Source organism: Acinonyx jubatus, chromosome B4 (genome assembly GCF_027475565.1).
Source record: "Acinonyx jubatus isolate Ajub_Pintada_27869175 chromosome B4, VMU_Ajub_asm_v1.0, whole genome shotgun sequence".
In the NCBI taxonomy this organism is placed as follows: Eukaryota; Metazoa; Chordata; class Mammalia; order Carnivora; family Felidae; genus Acinonyx; species Acinonyx jubatus.
The window spans coordinates 82,081,871-82,100,040 of record NC_069387.1 but is presented as its reverse complement, the minus strand read 5'-3'; the positions used below and the strand labels follow the sequence as shown (position 1 = coordinate 82,100,040).

The 18,170-nt window shown below is 37.3% G+C and overlaps 1 protein-coding gene across 13 annotated transcripts in view; it reads left to right on the top strand.

The window, feature by feature from the left end:
* R3HDM2 (R3H domain containing 2) overlaps positions 1 to 18,170 on the top strand; it is a 159,193-nt gene that overhangs the window by 9,919 nt on the left and 131,104 nt on the right. For 7 of the 13 annotated variants that reach the window (XM_053226417.1, XM_053226411.1, XM_053226408.1 and 4 more), the window contains exon 1: positions 11,978 to 13,558. The exons of 5 other annotated variants lie outside the window; for them this stretch is intronic. The gene's annotated coding sequence lies outside the window, so the exon portion shown is untranslated. Of the gene's footprint in view, positions 1 to 11,977; positions 13,559 to 18,170 lie in introns of those variants that run through there. One more of the 13 variants, XM_053226414.1, reaches the window with a different exon arrangement.

Below are 18,170 nucleotides of genomic sequence, written 5' to 3'. Positions count from 1 at the left end.
GCTTCTGTTTCGTTTTACCAACCCAGTTTTTTTCACTTAATACAGATACAGTCTTGTTATCTAACTCTTAGGTGTACTACAAGCCTATCATATAGCATTAGCTTAGAAATCAGAGAAACTGTCTGTTTATTATTAGTTTGTGTTTAAAATAAGTGGTGCCTATGTTTTTCTTCCTAGAATACTTCTCTGTTAGAACATCTTCCCTTAGCTTCTGATCCTTCTGTATTTTTATAATAGAAGGAGGGATCTTCAAGTGAGGTTTATAGAACTGCTTCCAAAGTAATACCTAACATCAAGAAAATTTATGAAGAGACCAACTCATTCATTCACTCAGATGTTTATTAAGTGCCTGTTTGTTAGATACTGTGTTATATGCCAAAGATACCAAAAAAAAAAAAAAAAAGTGACACTGCCCCTATCCTCAAGAAGCTCATGTTTTATTTTTTTTTGAAAGTTTACTTATTTTATTTTGAGAGAGTGTGAGTGAGCAGAGGAAGGGTAGAGAGAGAGGGAGACAAAAGATCCCAAGCAGGCTCTGCACTGCCAGCACAAGCCCAATGCGGAGCTCAGACTCACGAACCATGAGATCATGACCTAAGCCAAAATCAAGAGTTGGGCGCTTAACCAGTTGAGCCTCCAGGTGCCTCAATTTTTTTAAATTGAAAAAAAATTTTATTTATTTTTTTTAATTAGAAAACAAAATTTAAGTTTATTTAATTTGTGAGAGAGAGAGAGCGCTCACACTGGAGGGGGAAAGAGAGAAAATCCAAAGCAGGCTCTGCACTGTCAGTGTGGAGCCTGACATGGGGCTCAAACCCATGAACTGCAAGACCATGACTGGAGCCAAAATCAAGAGTTGGACTCTTAACCGACTGAGCCACCCTGGCTCCCCAAATTAAAAAAAATTTTTTTTTAAATGTTTGTTGATTCGTTTTGAGAGAGAGAGAGTGAATGAGCAGGGGAAGGGTGGAGAAAGAGGAAGGGAGAATCCCAAGCAGGCTCTGCACCATCAGCGTGGAGCCTGATGCAGGGCTCGATCTCATGAAACTGTGAGATCATGACCTGATCCAAAATCAAGAGTCAACCGCTTAACTGACTTAGCCACCCATGTGCCCTGGAGCTCATGTTTTATTATAGATTCCAAAAAAATACAGTTAACCCTTGAACAACATAGGGCACCCAGCCCCACACATGGTCAAAAATCCATCTATAACTTTCGACTCCCCAAAACTTAACTACTAATAGCTCACTGTTTACTTGAAGCCTTACAAATAATGTAGTCGATTAACACATATTTTGCATGTTATATGTATTATATACTGTATTCTTACGATGAAGCAAATTAGAGAAAAGAAAATGTTATTAGTAAAATCATAAGGAAGAGAAAATACATTTATGGTACTGCACCACGTTTATTGAAAATATTCACATATAAGTGGACCAGTGTAGTTCAAACCTGTGTTGTTCAAGGGTCAACTGTACATAAGCTGTAAAGTTACAAGTGTTACAAGATGGTGATAAAATGTAATAGGAAAGGAAGGAGGAGGGATGGTTAACTCTAAGTGACAGGATCAGATTCAACTTTTTAGAGAAGGTAAAATTTGAATGGAGTCTCAATGGATTCTTTCATTTAACCAGCATACGGATAGCTACAATATTAGGTTCTAAGAGTATAAAGAACAAAGAGCTTAGACAGGCCCATCAGTGATAACGCAGCCTGATAGAACGCTGAGCTTAAAGGAATGTACAAGGTGCTTTGGAAGCACAGTGGAGATCTGGAAAGACTTCCTGTCAGAAGGTAATGTTCCAGCTGAATCTTGAAGGACTGGTAAGAGTCAGCCAGGTGGAAAAGTATGGGGAAGAGAGTTTTGGGGAGGAATTGTGTGTATAAAGAGTGGAGGTATAAAGCAAAGCAGCATGATGCTTTTGACACTGCAAGGAGCAGGATGTGCCTACACATGGGATGCTTGTGGGGATTAGTCAGAGAAGAGGCTAGTGAGGTAGGTAGGGGCCTGATCTTGAAGGCCTTCAATAAGCCAAAAAGTTTACATTTTGTCTTAAACTATGAAAACTATTGAAGGACTTTTTTTTTTTTTTTTAAAGATCACTGTGACAATGTGGGAACTGGGTTGGAAAATAGACTGGAATCAGGGATCCAGTTTAAGGGTAGTCAAAATAGTCCAGGTTAGAAATAGGCCTGGGGCACCTGGGTGGCTCAGTCGGTTGAGCGTCCAACCTCAGCTTAGGTCATGATCTCCCGGTCGTGGGTTTGAGCCCTGTGTCAGGCTCTGTGCTGACAGCTCGGAGCCTGGGGCCTGCTTTGGATTGTGTCTCCCTCTCTCTGCCCCTTCCCCACTCATGCTCTGTCTCTTTTTCTCCTAAAAATAAAAAATAAAACATTAAAAAAAAGAAAAAGAAATAGGCTCCATAGTGGTTCTGCAAGTACACAGGGATGAACAGATTGAAGAGCTATTTAGGAGGTAGAATCAGACTTGGAGGGTGTGTGTGTGTGTGTGTGTGTGTGTCCGCGTGTCCGCGTGTCCGCGCGCACGCATGCACGCTTGCATGCGCATGAGTGACCAAGCAAGAGAACCAGAATGAGAGAGAATGAATAGTGGTAATTAAGAGGGATGAGCTCTTGGATGACTCCTGGTTTTCTGGGTTCCATACCAGGGTGGATGGTGACATTATTTATGAGTTAGGGAATACAGAAAGTTGTATGTCTAGAAATACAGGTAAATTTATTTTGGACTGGAAGGAAGTTAGGTGTACTGGTTTGGAGTTGGAGAGAGAATTTGAGGCTGGAGAGACATTGTGAGTCAACTGTGTATATATGCTGCAGTTGAAGTGAAATGTTGGGTCATCTAAGGATCATGTTGAGACTGAAGAGCCAAACGCTGAGGAGAGAACCTTGGAGAACACTGACAGTTAAAGGTGTGACTGGTGGCAGCGGAGTCTTGGAAGAAAATTGTGGAGGTCAGGAGGTAAATGGAAAACCAATAAAATGTGTGTGATAGGACCTTAGAGAAGAGAGTTTGAAGGTGGAGGAAGGCGAAGTCATGTTAAGTGAGGTAGAAAGATCAAGTATGATAAAGACAGAAAAGAACTTAATGGATTTGGCATTCAGGTCATTGGTGACCTCAGTGAAAATAGGGTCACTGGAGTGATGAGAGCAGAGGCCAAATCGCATTGGATTGAGGAATAAATAGAAGGTGGGAAAATAAAGGCAAATAAGCCCTGTTTTTCAAGATGATTGCAGAGGGGTGGAGACAGAGAATAGTAGGGAACGTGGGGTTCAAGGAAGAGTTTTTTAAGATGACAGATTTGAGCATATTTATATGTTTGGTGAATGAGCAAGACCATAGAGAGTGGTAATAATGGAGGGAAGTCCTGGAGTACGTAGAGAAGATGAAATCCAGAACAGAGGTAGAATTATTATTTCCTTCATTAAGATGGAGGGAAAAGGTCAAGAAAGGTGTGGGGACAATTGTTTGGTGTCTGAACAAAGGAATTTGAGGGCCTTAGGTCCTTACTGTTCCTTGTGATGTAAACTTATCCTTTTGGGTTAGGGACCTGATGTGTAAAATGGGGGCCTTGAGCAGAGCCAACTCTGAATAGCTTTTGAGAGGGTAGGAGGGATAGCTGACTAGGGAGGGGTCTTGTATGGCTGGCTAGGCAGGCAAAGGTAGGGGAGGTGGTGTGAGGGCCGGAAGGCATTTCAAGTAGATAGAATAACCTGAGCAAAGACCTAGTATTAAAGGATATTGTATGTATGGAGATGTAGCACTATTTTGAATAGCTGGAGAGAATATATAGAGACCCTGATTTTATGGTAGGCTTTAAGAGTTGTGTTAAGCAATTTGGGATATTTTGAGGGAAAGAGAAACCTCTGAAGATTTTAATCAGAGAAACAGAATGTTTGTTTTACAAAAGTAACTGGTAGCAATTTAGAGAAATACTTACAAGGGATTTAGAGTAGAGTGGGAAACACTTGTTAGGAGGCTGGTGTAGTAGTCCATGCAGAAGATGTTGAAATCTGGGTAGACCAAGGTATGCTGGGTAAGAAACAAAACCCAGCTCTCAATAGCTTGAAATGTTTATTTCTCATTCACACTACACATCCATCAGGGGTAGGTCAGAGGCTTTCCTGTATTCAGGAATACAGGCCAACAGAACAGTTATCATCAAGAACATAGCTGGTTGCTCTGATGGAGGCCAAAAAAAAAAAAAAAAGCTCTGGAGGTCTTGCTCCACTAACTAAATTCTTTGCCCAGAAGTGGTGGGAGTGGGGAAAGGTAGGAGCTGAGAAGATCAGATGGGTCAAGGAGATGGTGCTAGAATTTGGAAATTGGTTAAATGTGAGAGGAGAGGGAAGGAATTGTGAATAAATGACTCTCAGTTTCTGTCCTGGGTGACTGGGTAGGATTGTTAACTGAAATAAGAAAGGGCTTTAGGGGCACCTAAATATATAAAGCAAATATTATTAGACCTAAAGGAAGAAATAGGAGTACAATAATAAGGGACTTTAATACCTCACTTTCTTCAAGGGGTAGAATATCCAGGCAGAAAATCAATAAAGAAACATTCCCATGAATGACATGGTAGACCAGATGGACTTAACAGGCATACACAGAACATTCCATCCCAAATCAACAGAAAAAACATTCTTCTCAAGTGCTCATGGAACATTCTTCAGGGTAGATAATATGTTAAGCCACAGAACATATCTTAATAAATTTAAGATTGAAATCATATCAAGACCTTTCCTGGCTACAATGGTAGGAAACCAGAAATCAATTACAAGAAGAAACCTGGAAAATTCACAAATATGTAGAGATAAACAACATACTATTAAACAGCCATTGGATCAGAGAAGAAATCAAAAGAGAAAAAAATACAAGAGACAAATGAAAATGGAAATACCAACATACAAAATACTAACCCTATGGGATGTAGCAAAAGTAGTTCTAAAAGAGAAGTTCATAGTGATAAATGCCTACATTAAGAATCAAGAGAGATGTCAAGTAAACAACCTAACTTTATACCTCAAGAAACTAGAAAAAGAAAGAACTAAGCCTAAAGTTATAGAAGGAAGGAAATAAAGATCAGAGCAGACATAAGTGAACTAGAGACTAAAATGATGATGGATGAAATCAATGAAACAAAGTGGGTTGTTTGAAAAAAAACAGACAAACCTTCAGTTACGCTCACCAAGAAGAAAAGAGAGAGGACTCAAAATCAGAAATGAAAGAGGAGATGTTATAACTGATACCGCAGAAAAACAAAGGATTCCAAGAGATCCTGCAAACAATTTATATTCCAACAAATTGCACAACCTGGAAGAAATGGATAAATTCCTGGGAACATACATACTACTGAGAGTGAATCATGAATAAATAGAAAATCTGAACAGACCCATTTCTAGTAAAGAGTTTGAACCAGTAATCAAAAATCTCCCAAGAAACAAAACTCCAGGACCTGAAGGCTTCACTGGTGAGTTCCGTGAAATATTTAAAGTAGAATTAATACCAATCTTTCTCAGACTATTCAAAAAAATAGGAGGGAACACTTCTAAACTTATTCTCTGAGGCCAACCTAACCCTGATACCAGAGTCAGGCAAGGGAACTGTAAGAAAATAAAATTTCAGACCAACATCCCCAAAGAACACATATGTAAAAATCCTCAACAAAATATTAGCAAACCTAATTCAACAGTATATTAAAAGAATTATATACTGTAATCAAATGGGATTTATTCCAGGGATACAAGGATGGTTCGACAGCTGTAAATCAGTGTGGTATACCACTTTAACAAAATGAAAGCTAAAAAACATGATCATCTTAAAACAAAACATGATCGTCTCAATAGATGCAGAGAAAGCATTTGTCAAAATTTAGCATCCGTTAATGATAAAAACTCAATAAAGTAGATACAGAGAGAATGCATCTCAACATAATGAAGGCCATATATTACAAGCCCACAGCTTACATGGTACTCAACAGTGAATAGCTGAAAGTTTTTCTTTGCCACTTTTATTCAGCATGGAATTGGAAGTCCTAACTGGAGCAGTTGAGCAAGAAAAAGAAAAGGCATCTAACTCAGAAAGGAAGAAGTGAAAATGTCACTGTATGCAGATGATGTGATATTATATATAGAAGATCCTAAACACCAAAAAATAAATAAATAAATAAATAAATGAATTCAGTAAAATTGCAGGATACAAAATCAATATACAAAAATCAATCATGTTTTGTACACTGATAATGAACTATCAGAAAGAGATGCTAAGAGGGGTGCCTAGCTGGCTCAGTCAGTTAAGCATCTGACTTGATTTTGGCTCAGGTCATGATTTCACGATTCACGGGTTTGAGTCCCATGTTGGGTTCCCTGCTGATGGTGCGCAGCCTGCTCTGGATTCTCTTTCTCTCCTCTCTCTGACCCTCCCTTATTTGCACTCTCAAAATAAACTTGATTTTTTAATTTTTTAAGTGTTTATTTTTGAAGAGAGAGAGCATGTGAGCAGGGAAGGGGCAGAGAGAGAGGGGGACAGAGGATCTGAAGTAGGCTCTGTGCTGGCAGTGGAGAGCCTACCACAGGGCTCGAACTCACAAACTGTGAGATCATGACCTGAGCTGAAGTTGGGTGCTTAACTGACTGAGCCATCCGGGCACCCTCAAAATAAATAAACTTAAAAAGTATATATTAAGAAAATAGTCCAAAAAAAGAAAAAAGAAAGAAAAGAGTCTTATTTACAATTGCATCAAAAAGAATAAAATACCTAGGAATAAATTTAGCCAAGGATGTGAAGGGTCTCTACGCTGAATACAGTAAGATGTTGATGAAATAAATTGAAGATACAAATAAATGGAAAGATATTCTCTGTTCATGGATTGGAAGAATTAATATTGTTAATATGTCCATACTACCTAAAGCAATCTAAAGATTCAGTTCAATTGCTACCCAAATTCCAGTGGTATTTTTCATGGAGATAGAACAATCCTAAAATTTGTATGGAACCACAAAAGACCCCAAATAGCCAAAGCAGTGTTGAGAAAGAAAAACAAAACTGGAGTCATCACACTTTTTTTTTTTTTAAGTTTGTTTTGAGAGAGAGAGAAAAAGTACGAGTGGGGGGAGGGGCAGAGAGAGGGAGAGAGAGAGGGAATCCCAAGCAGGCTCCACCTGGGCTCAGACCCACAAACCATGAGATGATGACCTGAGCTGAAGTCAGATGCTTAACCAATTGAGCCACCCAGGAGCCCTTGCATCACACTTCTTGACTTCAAACTATATAGCAAAGCTATAATAATCAAAACAGTATGGTAACAGCATGAAAATGGTCATATAGATTGATGGAACAGATTAGAGAGCCCAGAAACAAACCCAGGCATATATGGTCAATAAATTTATGACACAGGAACCAAGAATATATAATAGGGAAGGACAGTCTTTTCAGTGTTGGGTAGACTGGACAACCGTCTTCTACTGTATGTAAATATAAATGAAAAATGAATTAAAGACTTGGAAACAGACCTGAAGCCATAAAACCCTTAGAGGAAAACATTGGCAGTAAGCTCCTTGACTTCTGTATTGGTGATGAGTTTTTTGGATTTGACACCAAAAACAAAGGTACCAAAAGCAAAAATATACAAGTGGAACTACATCTAACAAAAAAGCTTTTGCATGCAGGCGCATGGCTGGCTCAGTTGGTAGAGCATGAGACTCTCGATCTTCTGGTCTTGAGTTTAAGCCTCATGCTGGATGTAGAGATTACTTAAAAAATAAAAAAATAAAAATTAAAAAGCTTTTTGCACAGTAAGTGAAACTCAATAAAATGAACGATCTGGTAGAAAAAAATTAGCAAATCATATCCAATAAAGGGTTAATATCCTCAAAATACATGAAGAACTCCTACAACTTAAATAGAAAAAACAGTCTGCTTTAAAAATGAGCAGAGGAGGGGTGCCTGGGTGGCTAAGTTGGTTAAGTGTCTGACTTCAGCTCAGGTCATGATCTCAGGGCTTGGCTCGTGGGTTCAAGTTCTGCATCAGGCTCTATGCTGACAGCGCAGAGCCTGGAGCCTGATTCGGATTCTGTGTCTCTCTCTCTCTGCCCCTCACCTGCTAGCACTCTGCCTCTCTCTCTCTCTCAAAAATAAACATTAAAATTTTTTTTAAAAAATGGGCAGAGGAACTGAATAGACATTAAAAAGTTTTTTTAGTGTTTATATTAGAGAGAGAGAGAGAGAGAGAGAGAGAGAGAGAGAGCGAGCGAGCGGGGGAGGGGCAGAGAGAGAGGGAGACACAGAATCTGAAGCAGGCTCCAGGCTCTGAGCTGTCAGCACAGAGCCTGACACGGGGCTTGAACCTGTGAACCATGAGATCATGACCTGAGTCGAAGTCGGATGCTTAATCGACTGAGCCACCCAGGGCGCCCCTAGACACTTTGTTTTGAAGTAGACATACTGATGAACAACAGGTACAGGACAAGGTGTTCAATGTTACTAATCATCAGGGAAATGCAAATCAAAATCACAGTGAGATACCACTTTGTACTATTGTTAGAATGGCTAGCATCAAAAAGATGAACTAACAAGTGTTGGCAAGGATATGGAGAAAAGGGAGCTTTTTGTGCAGTGTTGCTGGGAATGTAAAGTGGTGCAGCCACGATGGAAAACAGTTCCTCAAGAAATTAAAAACAGAACTAAAAGTAGAAAAAATTTTACATTTTCATTTAAAAATATGAACCAGCAATCCTGCCTCTGGATATATACCTGAAGAAAATAAAGTCACTATCTCTAAGAGGTATCTGCATCCCCATGTTCATTGTAGTATTAAACAAGAGCCATGACATGGAAACAACCCAAGTGTCTGGCAACAAATGAACAGATAAAATGTATGTGCATACAATGGAGTATTATGCAGACATAAACAGAAATCCTGCCATTCGTGACAATGTGGTTGGATGGACTTTAAGGGCATTATGCTAAGTGAAATAAGGAAAAGACAAAATACTCTGATCTCATTAATGATGTGGAGTCTAAAAAAACAAAACATAATTCATGGAAAAGAATGGTGGTTGCAGGGGTGGAGGTGGGCAAAATGGGTTAAGGTGGAAAAATGTATAATCTTCCAGGTATGAAAAAAAGCCTTGGAGGTTTCATGTACAACATGGTGGCTGTAGTTAATAATACTGTGTTATATATTTGAAAGTTGTTAACAGTAGATCTTAACAGTTCTCATCACAAGAAACAGTTATAAATATGTTTGGCGATGGATGTTAACCAGACTTACTATGATCATTTTTCAATATATACATATATTGAGTCATGTTTTACACCAGTAACTAATATGTTGATTATAGCACATATATCACATAAAATGTGGGGGGGCAGATTTGGGGTTAGAAGAGTGTTGGTAGAGAGTTCACTTTTGGAGATATGTATCAGCTAATTGTGTAAATGAATCTGGAGCTCTAGAGAGAGGAAGGGATGTTCCAATCCAGGATGAGGTCACCAGGGCAAACTTGTGGAGTGATGAAGCCCCGGTAAATAGAATTTAAGAGGTACTTCTGGTTTGATGGCTTTGGATTTTAATGTAAAGATTGCTATTTGGGGGACGAAGGCAAGCCTGTGACTAGTATTTTGAGTAAGGAGAATATAAGCTGTGAGAAGCTGCTGCTTATACCACTTACAGGTACTTCAGAGTATGTTAGCTCTGTTATTTGTGCTAAAGGTGGACTTATTTTTATTGGGCCTTAGATGGAATGCATTTTAACTTTTATTTGAAGTTGGATATATTTGGCAATTCACAAAATTTTAATAAAGTTACTGTAACCTAGTTGCCAAGACATAGAAAGGCTAAAAATTGGTCCAGTGTCCCCATACTTACAAGAAAGTTAAGTGAACAAAGAATGGGATATTATGTAAGTATAATAGATAATAGATAATATTATATAAGTATAATAGATAATAGATCATTTATTTCTCACAATAATAATCCCCATGGAGTAGTACTGTAGTACCCTTATTTTATAGTTGAAGCTTAGAGTGTCTTTTGTCTGTTCAGACTGCTATAACAAAATGCCATAGACTGTGTGGCTTATCAACAACAGAAACTTATTTCTCACAGTTCTGGAGGCTGGGAGGTCCAAGGCACTAGCATGGTTGAATTCTGGTGAAGGCCTTCTTCCTGGTTCATAGCCAGCTGCTTCTCACTGTGTCCTTGCATGGTAGAATGGATAGCGATCTCTCTGGAACCTTTTTTATAAGGCATTAATCCCATTCACCTCCTAAAGGCCCCACTTCCTAATACTATCATTTTGGGGGGTTAGGGTTCAAAATGAATTTTGGGAGGACCCATGCAGACCATAACAGAGAGGTTAGGTTAGGTCATGCAGCCAGAGCATAGCAGCTTCATGCCAAGGTCTGTGCCTGTAACCACCACCTGGAATTGGTTTTTCAGGACACAGCAAAATTTACATCGGATAGCTAAGTTTGGGTTAACGTTGTTTCTTATTCTTTTTCACCCCCAATTTTTTTTTTTAATGTTTATTTATTTTGAGAGAGAGAGCACAAGCATGGGAGGGGCAGAGAGGGAGAGAGAGAATCCCAAGCAGGCTCTGTGCTGTCAGCGCAGAGCCCGACGTGGGACTCAAAAACTCACAAACCGTGAGGTCATGACCTGGGCTGAAATCAAGAACCTGACGTTTAACTGAGCCACCCAGGTGCCCCAATGTTTATTTGTTTTTGAGAGAAACAGCATGAGTGAGGGAGGGGCAGAGACAGAGGGAGAAAAAGGATCTGAAGCTGGCTTTGTGCTGACAGCAGTGAGCCCCATAGGGGGCTTGAACTCATGAACCCTGAGATCATGACCTGAGCTGAAGTTGGAAGCTCAACTGACTGAGCCACCCAGATGCCCCTACCCCAGCTTTTTTATTTGGAAGAATTCTGAACCTATAGAAAAGTCGGAAGAGTGATACACTGAATATCAGTATGACATTTACCTATATTTATCAAATATTTTATTGCGTTTGTGCTCTCTCACTCTCTTTACCCCCTTCTTCACTCTTCTTTTTCTGTATCCACCTTTCTCTCTCCCTTCCCTCCCTACACATATATACATTATTGTTCATTGTATATCAAGAATTTTTATTAGTGTATTAGGAAATCTGGAAACTTTTATTAGCATATTACAGACATTCAGAAAACTTCACCTCAAAATTTCTTAAGCATCTTTTGCCTAAAAACAAGTTGTTTTCCTGTATCACCATAATCGTACTATCAAACTTATTATCACATTCAAAATATCTTACAGTGGTATAATTGTTAATGCAATAGTCTATACTCAGATTTGCTCAATTATCTCAATTGAGATACTGCTTTATAGCTTTCCTTCCAATCCTGGATTTAGTCAAGGATCATGTGTTGCATTTGTCATTTTTGTTTTTGGGTTTTTTTTTAGTCTTTTAATTCAGAGCAGTTCTCCCCCGTTTTTGTTTTTAACGTCATTGATATTTTTTGGAGACCAGGCTAGTTATGTTGAATAATGTGTCACAATTTGGCTTTGTCTTGATTAGATTCAGGTTAAACATTTTTGGCAAGATGTTATGTGTGTCTCTGTGCACATAATGTCCTTTTGTTCCATTGTTGGTGATAAAAAGTTTGGTCACTTAGTTATGTTGATGTCAGCGACATTTCTTCTTTGTAAAGGTACCTTTTCCCCTTTGTAATTAAGCAGTCTGTGGAATGACACTTTTAAAAATGTGTGACCTTTCTATTCCTTAATGTTTTACTCAGTGGTATTAACGTGCATTTATGATCCTTGCCTGAATTGGTTATTACATTGGTGGTCATGCAAAATGTTGATTCTCTCATAAATTCTACGTTTTCTAGTTGGTGGTGTTCTAAAAGGAAGAGTTTTATTTTTACTCCCCCTCCCTTTTTTTTTTTTTTTTTTTAAGTTTATTTTGAGAGAAAGAAAGCGTGTGAGCAGGTGAGGGGCAGAGAGAGAGGAGAGAGACAATCCCAACAAGGCTCAGCCCAGAGCCCGACCTGAGTAAAGATCAAGAGTTGGACACTTAACTGACTGAGCCACACAGGTGCCCCTCCTTTTTTTGTTTTTGATGGTTACTGTAGACTTGGTATTTTTAAAAAATTCAGTATGTTATAATCTATTGCTGTTGAAAATACCATATTCAGTATTAAAAATACAGCAAATTTGTTGTAAATTTGGTCAGTGGGAGCCCTATCAAACTGATTCCTATGTCCTTTTGACGTGATCCACTCTGGCACTGCAAGGTGTTCCAGGTTCACCTTGTACTTTTACCTGCCCCAGACCTGGAATAAATCATTTCTGCAAGGAACGCTGATTCCTTTAGTGACAAATGATTCCTTAAAAAAATTTTTTTAATGTTTATTAATTGTGAGAGAGAGACAGACAGAGACAGAGTGTGAGTGGGGGAGGGACAGAGAGAGAGGGAGACACAACCCGAAGCAGGCTCCAGGCTTAAGTTGTCAGCGCAGAGCCCTATGCAGGCCTTGAACTCCCGAGCCATGAGATCATGACCTGAGTCTGGGAAACTGACATGAAGTTGGTTATTTATTGTATTGAACATTTCTGTTGGGAGTATAGTTTTTGTGGTTCCTTATAGAGGTCTGATGTTTTAGAGAATCCAAAAAGAGTTAGCCTTAGAATTATGATCTGGTATACCCCAATCACTTATGGTCCAACAGCTTGAGAACATACTCCACTCTGGGACTCTACATGAAACAAGATAGGTCAGTTCCTTCCACAAAAACATTTTACACTGAAGGTGAAATCCATTAAGCCTATTGGTATGTTCATTGATGTGGAAACAAATCAGTTGTAAGGAAAGTCACCATGTGCTATTAACCTGTTCTGTTGAAATATTTAAAATCCTGTCCTGTTATCCCTATGGAAGAAGTTATAACCTTTGTTTTTGGAGGAGGGGTGTTACTCATTTTCAGAAATTATAGGTAATATTTTAATTAACACCATTACTAGCCTATCAGTTGATTATATGGCTTATATATTTATTCTTTTATGTGGATGACTGCTCTAGGATTACTTAAGAAATTAGCTGCCTGGCAACATAAAAGTTCAGATATTAAAGTGAATTGCATGCCTTCCAACTATTTCTATTACTTGTCTAAATTTAGAACCATGTAGAGTTCCTGCAGAATTGAAATCTCTGGGGATTTTAATAGTCAAGACAGACAATATTCAGCTTTTCAGAGTAAAGAAGAAAGGTAGTTTCAAATTAATTTTTGCACTGTCACTGAGACTACTTAATTAAGACACAGAGTCCAGTGAAAAGTCAGGACTGTTCTGAGAATTTTATTTGGCTGTGGCTGAAAACTTGTTAGAACCTACGCTCTGGATGTGAAAGGGATCATTTTTTTCCCCTCCTAGGTGAATTGCTGGGAGCTATCCACTATTCTTTCCTTACTGTCTCCCCAAATTATGCTTGATAAGTACAGTTCTTACACTTTACCTGGATGGATGAGGCATTCATTACATCTGAGCTAGAGATCAGGTGAGCATTATATTTGGGTACTTGTGGATGAATTTTAGGACACTGGAATTGTTTTGCATGTGTGTGAATTCAGATTTTTGTGGGATATTTTGAGGAGAAACTTATTCTATATACGTTTAACTGTACATAAAATGTGAAAATCTGTTGATGCAGTTGGTAGACTTCAACAAAAGAAATAAGAAATAAAAAGTTATTTTGAGTAACTAATTTAAATATAAGTTAAAATTGAGTAAGATTTTACATATAGAATGAATATGTGTTTACTACCTGATTTGGCAATTGGAAATGTAGGACTTTGCTGCTACTATAGTAAGAAATTTTAAGGATGCTGGAAAAATGCCAAAAAATTATTATAAACCAAGAAAAATCCATAAAAATGAAATGTATGGGTTTTTTTCACACTAGATTTATACGAATGGGGAAATGTAAACAAAGTAAAAACAAATCTATATATTACTCTCATTGAATTAAGCCTATGTGCTTTTTTTTTTTCCCCCTCCCTTTCCTTTCTGCTGGGGTTTCCATGGATGAATTCTAGAAGTGGGGGACCTTGTTCCTTGGAGAAATGAGCTGCCCTCAAAGAATTTACTGTTTATTGAGACAAAATGTTATGAAGGAGGTAGCAGGATAATTTTTATTTTATTCTTGCTTATCTCTATTTAAAAAGGAGCATTAATTTCTTTTAAATTAGAGGGAAAATCAGTTATTTTAAAACACCTATTAAAAGAGTAAAGGGACGATAAAATCAATTCTTAAAACTTGTAAGTACTCCAGTAGACTTATTTTCCAACACTCTTGGTTGGTTTTCAGTTAGATAGTGAGTTCTTTGTTCCCTGGGCTTTGAGACTATTTTTGGGGGTAAGCTGTCTTTTTATATTGTAGCTGAAGTTTTTATTAAATAGCTTCATATTTAACCAATCACTTAATTAACATAATTTCTGTTTAAACCTAGTAATATATAATTCTGTTTCTTTGAAAGAGTATAAATATGCCCATTTGAATTCTGGGAGGAAAAGCTTGTGCTTATTAGCTTGCCTAAACTTGTTGGAAACTTACCATTTTGATGTCATGAAAGGGATCCCTGTAAAATTTGAAGAAAATATTATGTGCTTTTACAAGAATAAGAACTTAATTTTAGCACGAAATAGTCCTTAGGGCGACAAGGAAGAATATTACATTTTTCCATAGGTCCCAAGGTTTTTCCAGAGACATCTTGGGTGTCATGTAAGGTACTTGGGACTATTAGAATGTTCCTCATTCTAGGGCTGTGGGATCAAAAATGTGTGTGTGTGTTAAAGGACCTTGCTGGCTGGTTGTGGAGATAAAACATGAATATTTGATGATTAAAGTAACAATAGATATAATGGATTCGATTCTGTAATATAAATAGTGCAGTATAATTTAGTTGAATCTAGTTGTTTAATGCAAATACAAAAAGGAAAGAGAAAAACCAATATGGAAAGGTAGGGAAGGAGTTAGATATTGAACTGGGCTTCAAATAAAGATTAGTATCCAAATTCATTTCAGTGTTTGTATTCAGTATATATATATATAAATAAATATATATATATATTCAGTACATATAAAGTGTATATATTACTGTATATATTATATATTCAGTATATATAATATATATTATATAATACATTATTATATTAATGTATTATATAACGTAACATTATTATAGATAATGTATATTATGATACATGTTATATATAATATAATGTTATTATATATAATATATATCCAGTGTTTGTATTCAGTATATATATTATATAATACTAATAACAGTATATATGTATATATAATATGTTGTATAACATAAAATGTATAATATATATTCAGTATCTATTCAGTGTATGCATAATACATAATATATATTGTAATACTATATATAATATATATTCAGTATATATAACATATATTATATATTCAGTATTTGTATTCAGCATATATATAAATATATATGTAAATGTATATTTGTATATAAACAAATCTACAAAAAAAACCATATATATGTAAAGAGATATATGTTTATATATCTATGCAAAGATGTATATGTATCTTTGCATATATATTTCTTTTTTGAGATTTGCTTTGTAAAAAACTTACGGAAAATTTCAAATGTCCAAAAGCCACGGGAATAGTAAAATAAACCTGCATATACAGTTATCAGTGTATGGTTAACTTTGTTTCATCTATCCTCCTACCAACCCCCCTCCTCCAATTGTTTTGAAGCATATCTGTGACGTATTATTTTGTTCATAAATATTTCAGTATAAATCTCTAAAAACTAAGGACTTAAAAAAAATTTTTTTTAATGTTTGTTTATTCTTGAGATAGAGAGAGAGAGACAGAGCATGAGCAGGGGAGGGGCAGAGAGAGAGGGGAACACAGAATCTTGAAGCAGGCTCCAGGCTCTGAGCTGTCAGCACAGAGCCCAATATGGGGTTCAAACTCACAAGCTGTGAGATCCTGACCTGAGCCGAAGCCAGATGCTTAACTGACTGAGTCACCCAGGTGCCCCTAAAAAATAAGCACTTTAGAAAACATAGTACCAAAACCACTTCTACCTTCAAAATAATTAACAATAATTACTTAATATTAAATATCTGTTGTTCCTATTTCCTTGATTATATCAGAAGTTCTTATTTATTTATCTGTTTATTTATTGATGAGGGAGAGAGAAAGGGAGAGAGAGAATCCCAAACAGACTAATAGCATGGAGCCTGACGTAGGGGTCAATCCCACAAACAGAGAGATCATGACCTGAGCCGAAATCAAGAGTCGGACGCTTAACTGACTAAGCCACCTAGGTGCCCTTAGGTGTTTTTTTGTTTTGTTTTGTTTTTTAGAGAGAGAGTCCATGAGCAGGGGAGAGGAGCAGAGGGAGTGGGCGAGAGAATCTTAAGCAGGCTCCATGCTCAGCATGGGGGTTGACTTGTGGCTGGATCCCATGACCCTGGATCATTGTCTGAGCCAAAATCAAGAGTCAGAAGCTCGACCAACTGAGGCACCCAGGCTCCCCTGTATCATAAGTTGTTAAAAAAGCCTATCTGTTTAAAATGGCATCCAAAAAAAAAAAAAAAAGGATCCAAATAAAGTCTGTACCTTATAGTTGGTCAATGTATTTTTTTAAAAGTCTCTTTATCTAAAAGATTTCCACTCTCTTTTTTTTCTTTGCAGTTTATTTGTTGAAGGAACTGGGTCATCTGTTCAGTAGTTTCCCACAGATGGATTTGGTGATTGACATCATAGTAGTGTCATGTAACGTGTTTCTCTATCCTCTGTATTTCCTTTAAATTGGCAGTTACATCTAGAGACTTGACCAGATTTAGATTCACTGTTTTTGGTTAGAATACTTCATAGTGTGCTTCTGTCAGGAGAAGGTGTGTGATGTCTGTTAGTCTCATATTTTATGATGTCAACAGCCATTGATGATCATTGTTTACATTTCCTTCATTACGGGTTATAAAATGGTAGTACTCAGATTCTATCATTTCTTCATTTATTTTAGCTGGAATTTTTTTTTTTTCTCTGTAAAGAAATACTTCTTTTCATCACCTGTTTGGCACAGGAAAGGTGCAACAGACAAATGCTTGAGCCTTTTAATTAACAGTTATTACTGTTTGCAAAAAATGAATTTGTTCACTAACATCCTGCAAAGGTGTCTGATAAGTTTTTTAAATATTGTCATTATAAACTCTGCGATTTAAGCCTATTTCTGTGTTTCAGCCAATTCCAATTTTATCTGTATTGATGTCTCATTGATTGTCTCATCTTGGCAAATGGGAGCTTCTTCTGGTTGGCTCCAGTATCTTTTTGATGTGATCCTGTTAGCTATGATAGCTTGTTTGTTTTCTGGCTGACATGATGTTCTGAAATCGTCTATTACATACCCAATCCCTGGGCGTGCATCAGCCCATTGCCCCTGAAACTCTGGTTCCTTTGTGTGGAAAAAATGGAAAATGGTTAGAGACCAGTCTGGGCGAAAGAGATATTAGTTGCTTAGTGAATTGGTCTTTGTTTCTTGCTGTTTTCAGGGAATAAGGCTAGGAAATAAGGTGCCTTTTTTTTGTTTTTTTGGATGAATCTTTTTTTTTTTAAGTTTGTTTATTTTGAGAGAGAGAGCACGTGTGCGAGTGAGAGCATGAGTGAGGGAGGAGTAGAGAGAGCACAGAGCCCAACTCAGGGCTCTCACCCATGAACCGTGAGATAATGACCTAAGCTACAATCAGGAGTTGGACACTTAACCAATTAATCACCCAGGTGTCCCCCCCCCCCCCCCGCCCACCACCAACTTTAAGAAAGTATATCACAAGTTCATATCAGTGTTTACAATTCAAAGTCAGGACCATAGATTTTTTTTACTTAACATCTTCCATCTTACAGAGGTTTGCATTTTTCAAATTACAGACGTAATGTACACTCATTTTAAGAAATTTAAATAATTCAGAATTATGTAAGGTAAAAGATGGAAGATCCTGATCCTGCCCCAAAATCACTAGTTAACCACTTAACACAATTAATTCAAAGGTTTCATAGTGGCTATCTTTTTATTTTTATGTCAATTATAGTTACCTGGCTTAGGCAGCACTGAACATACAGTTAA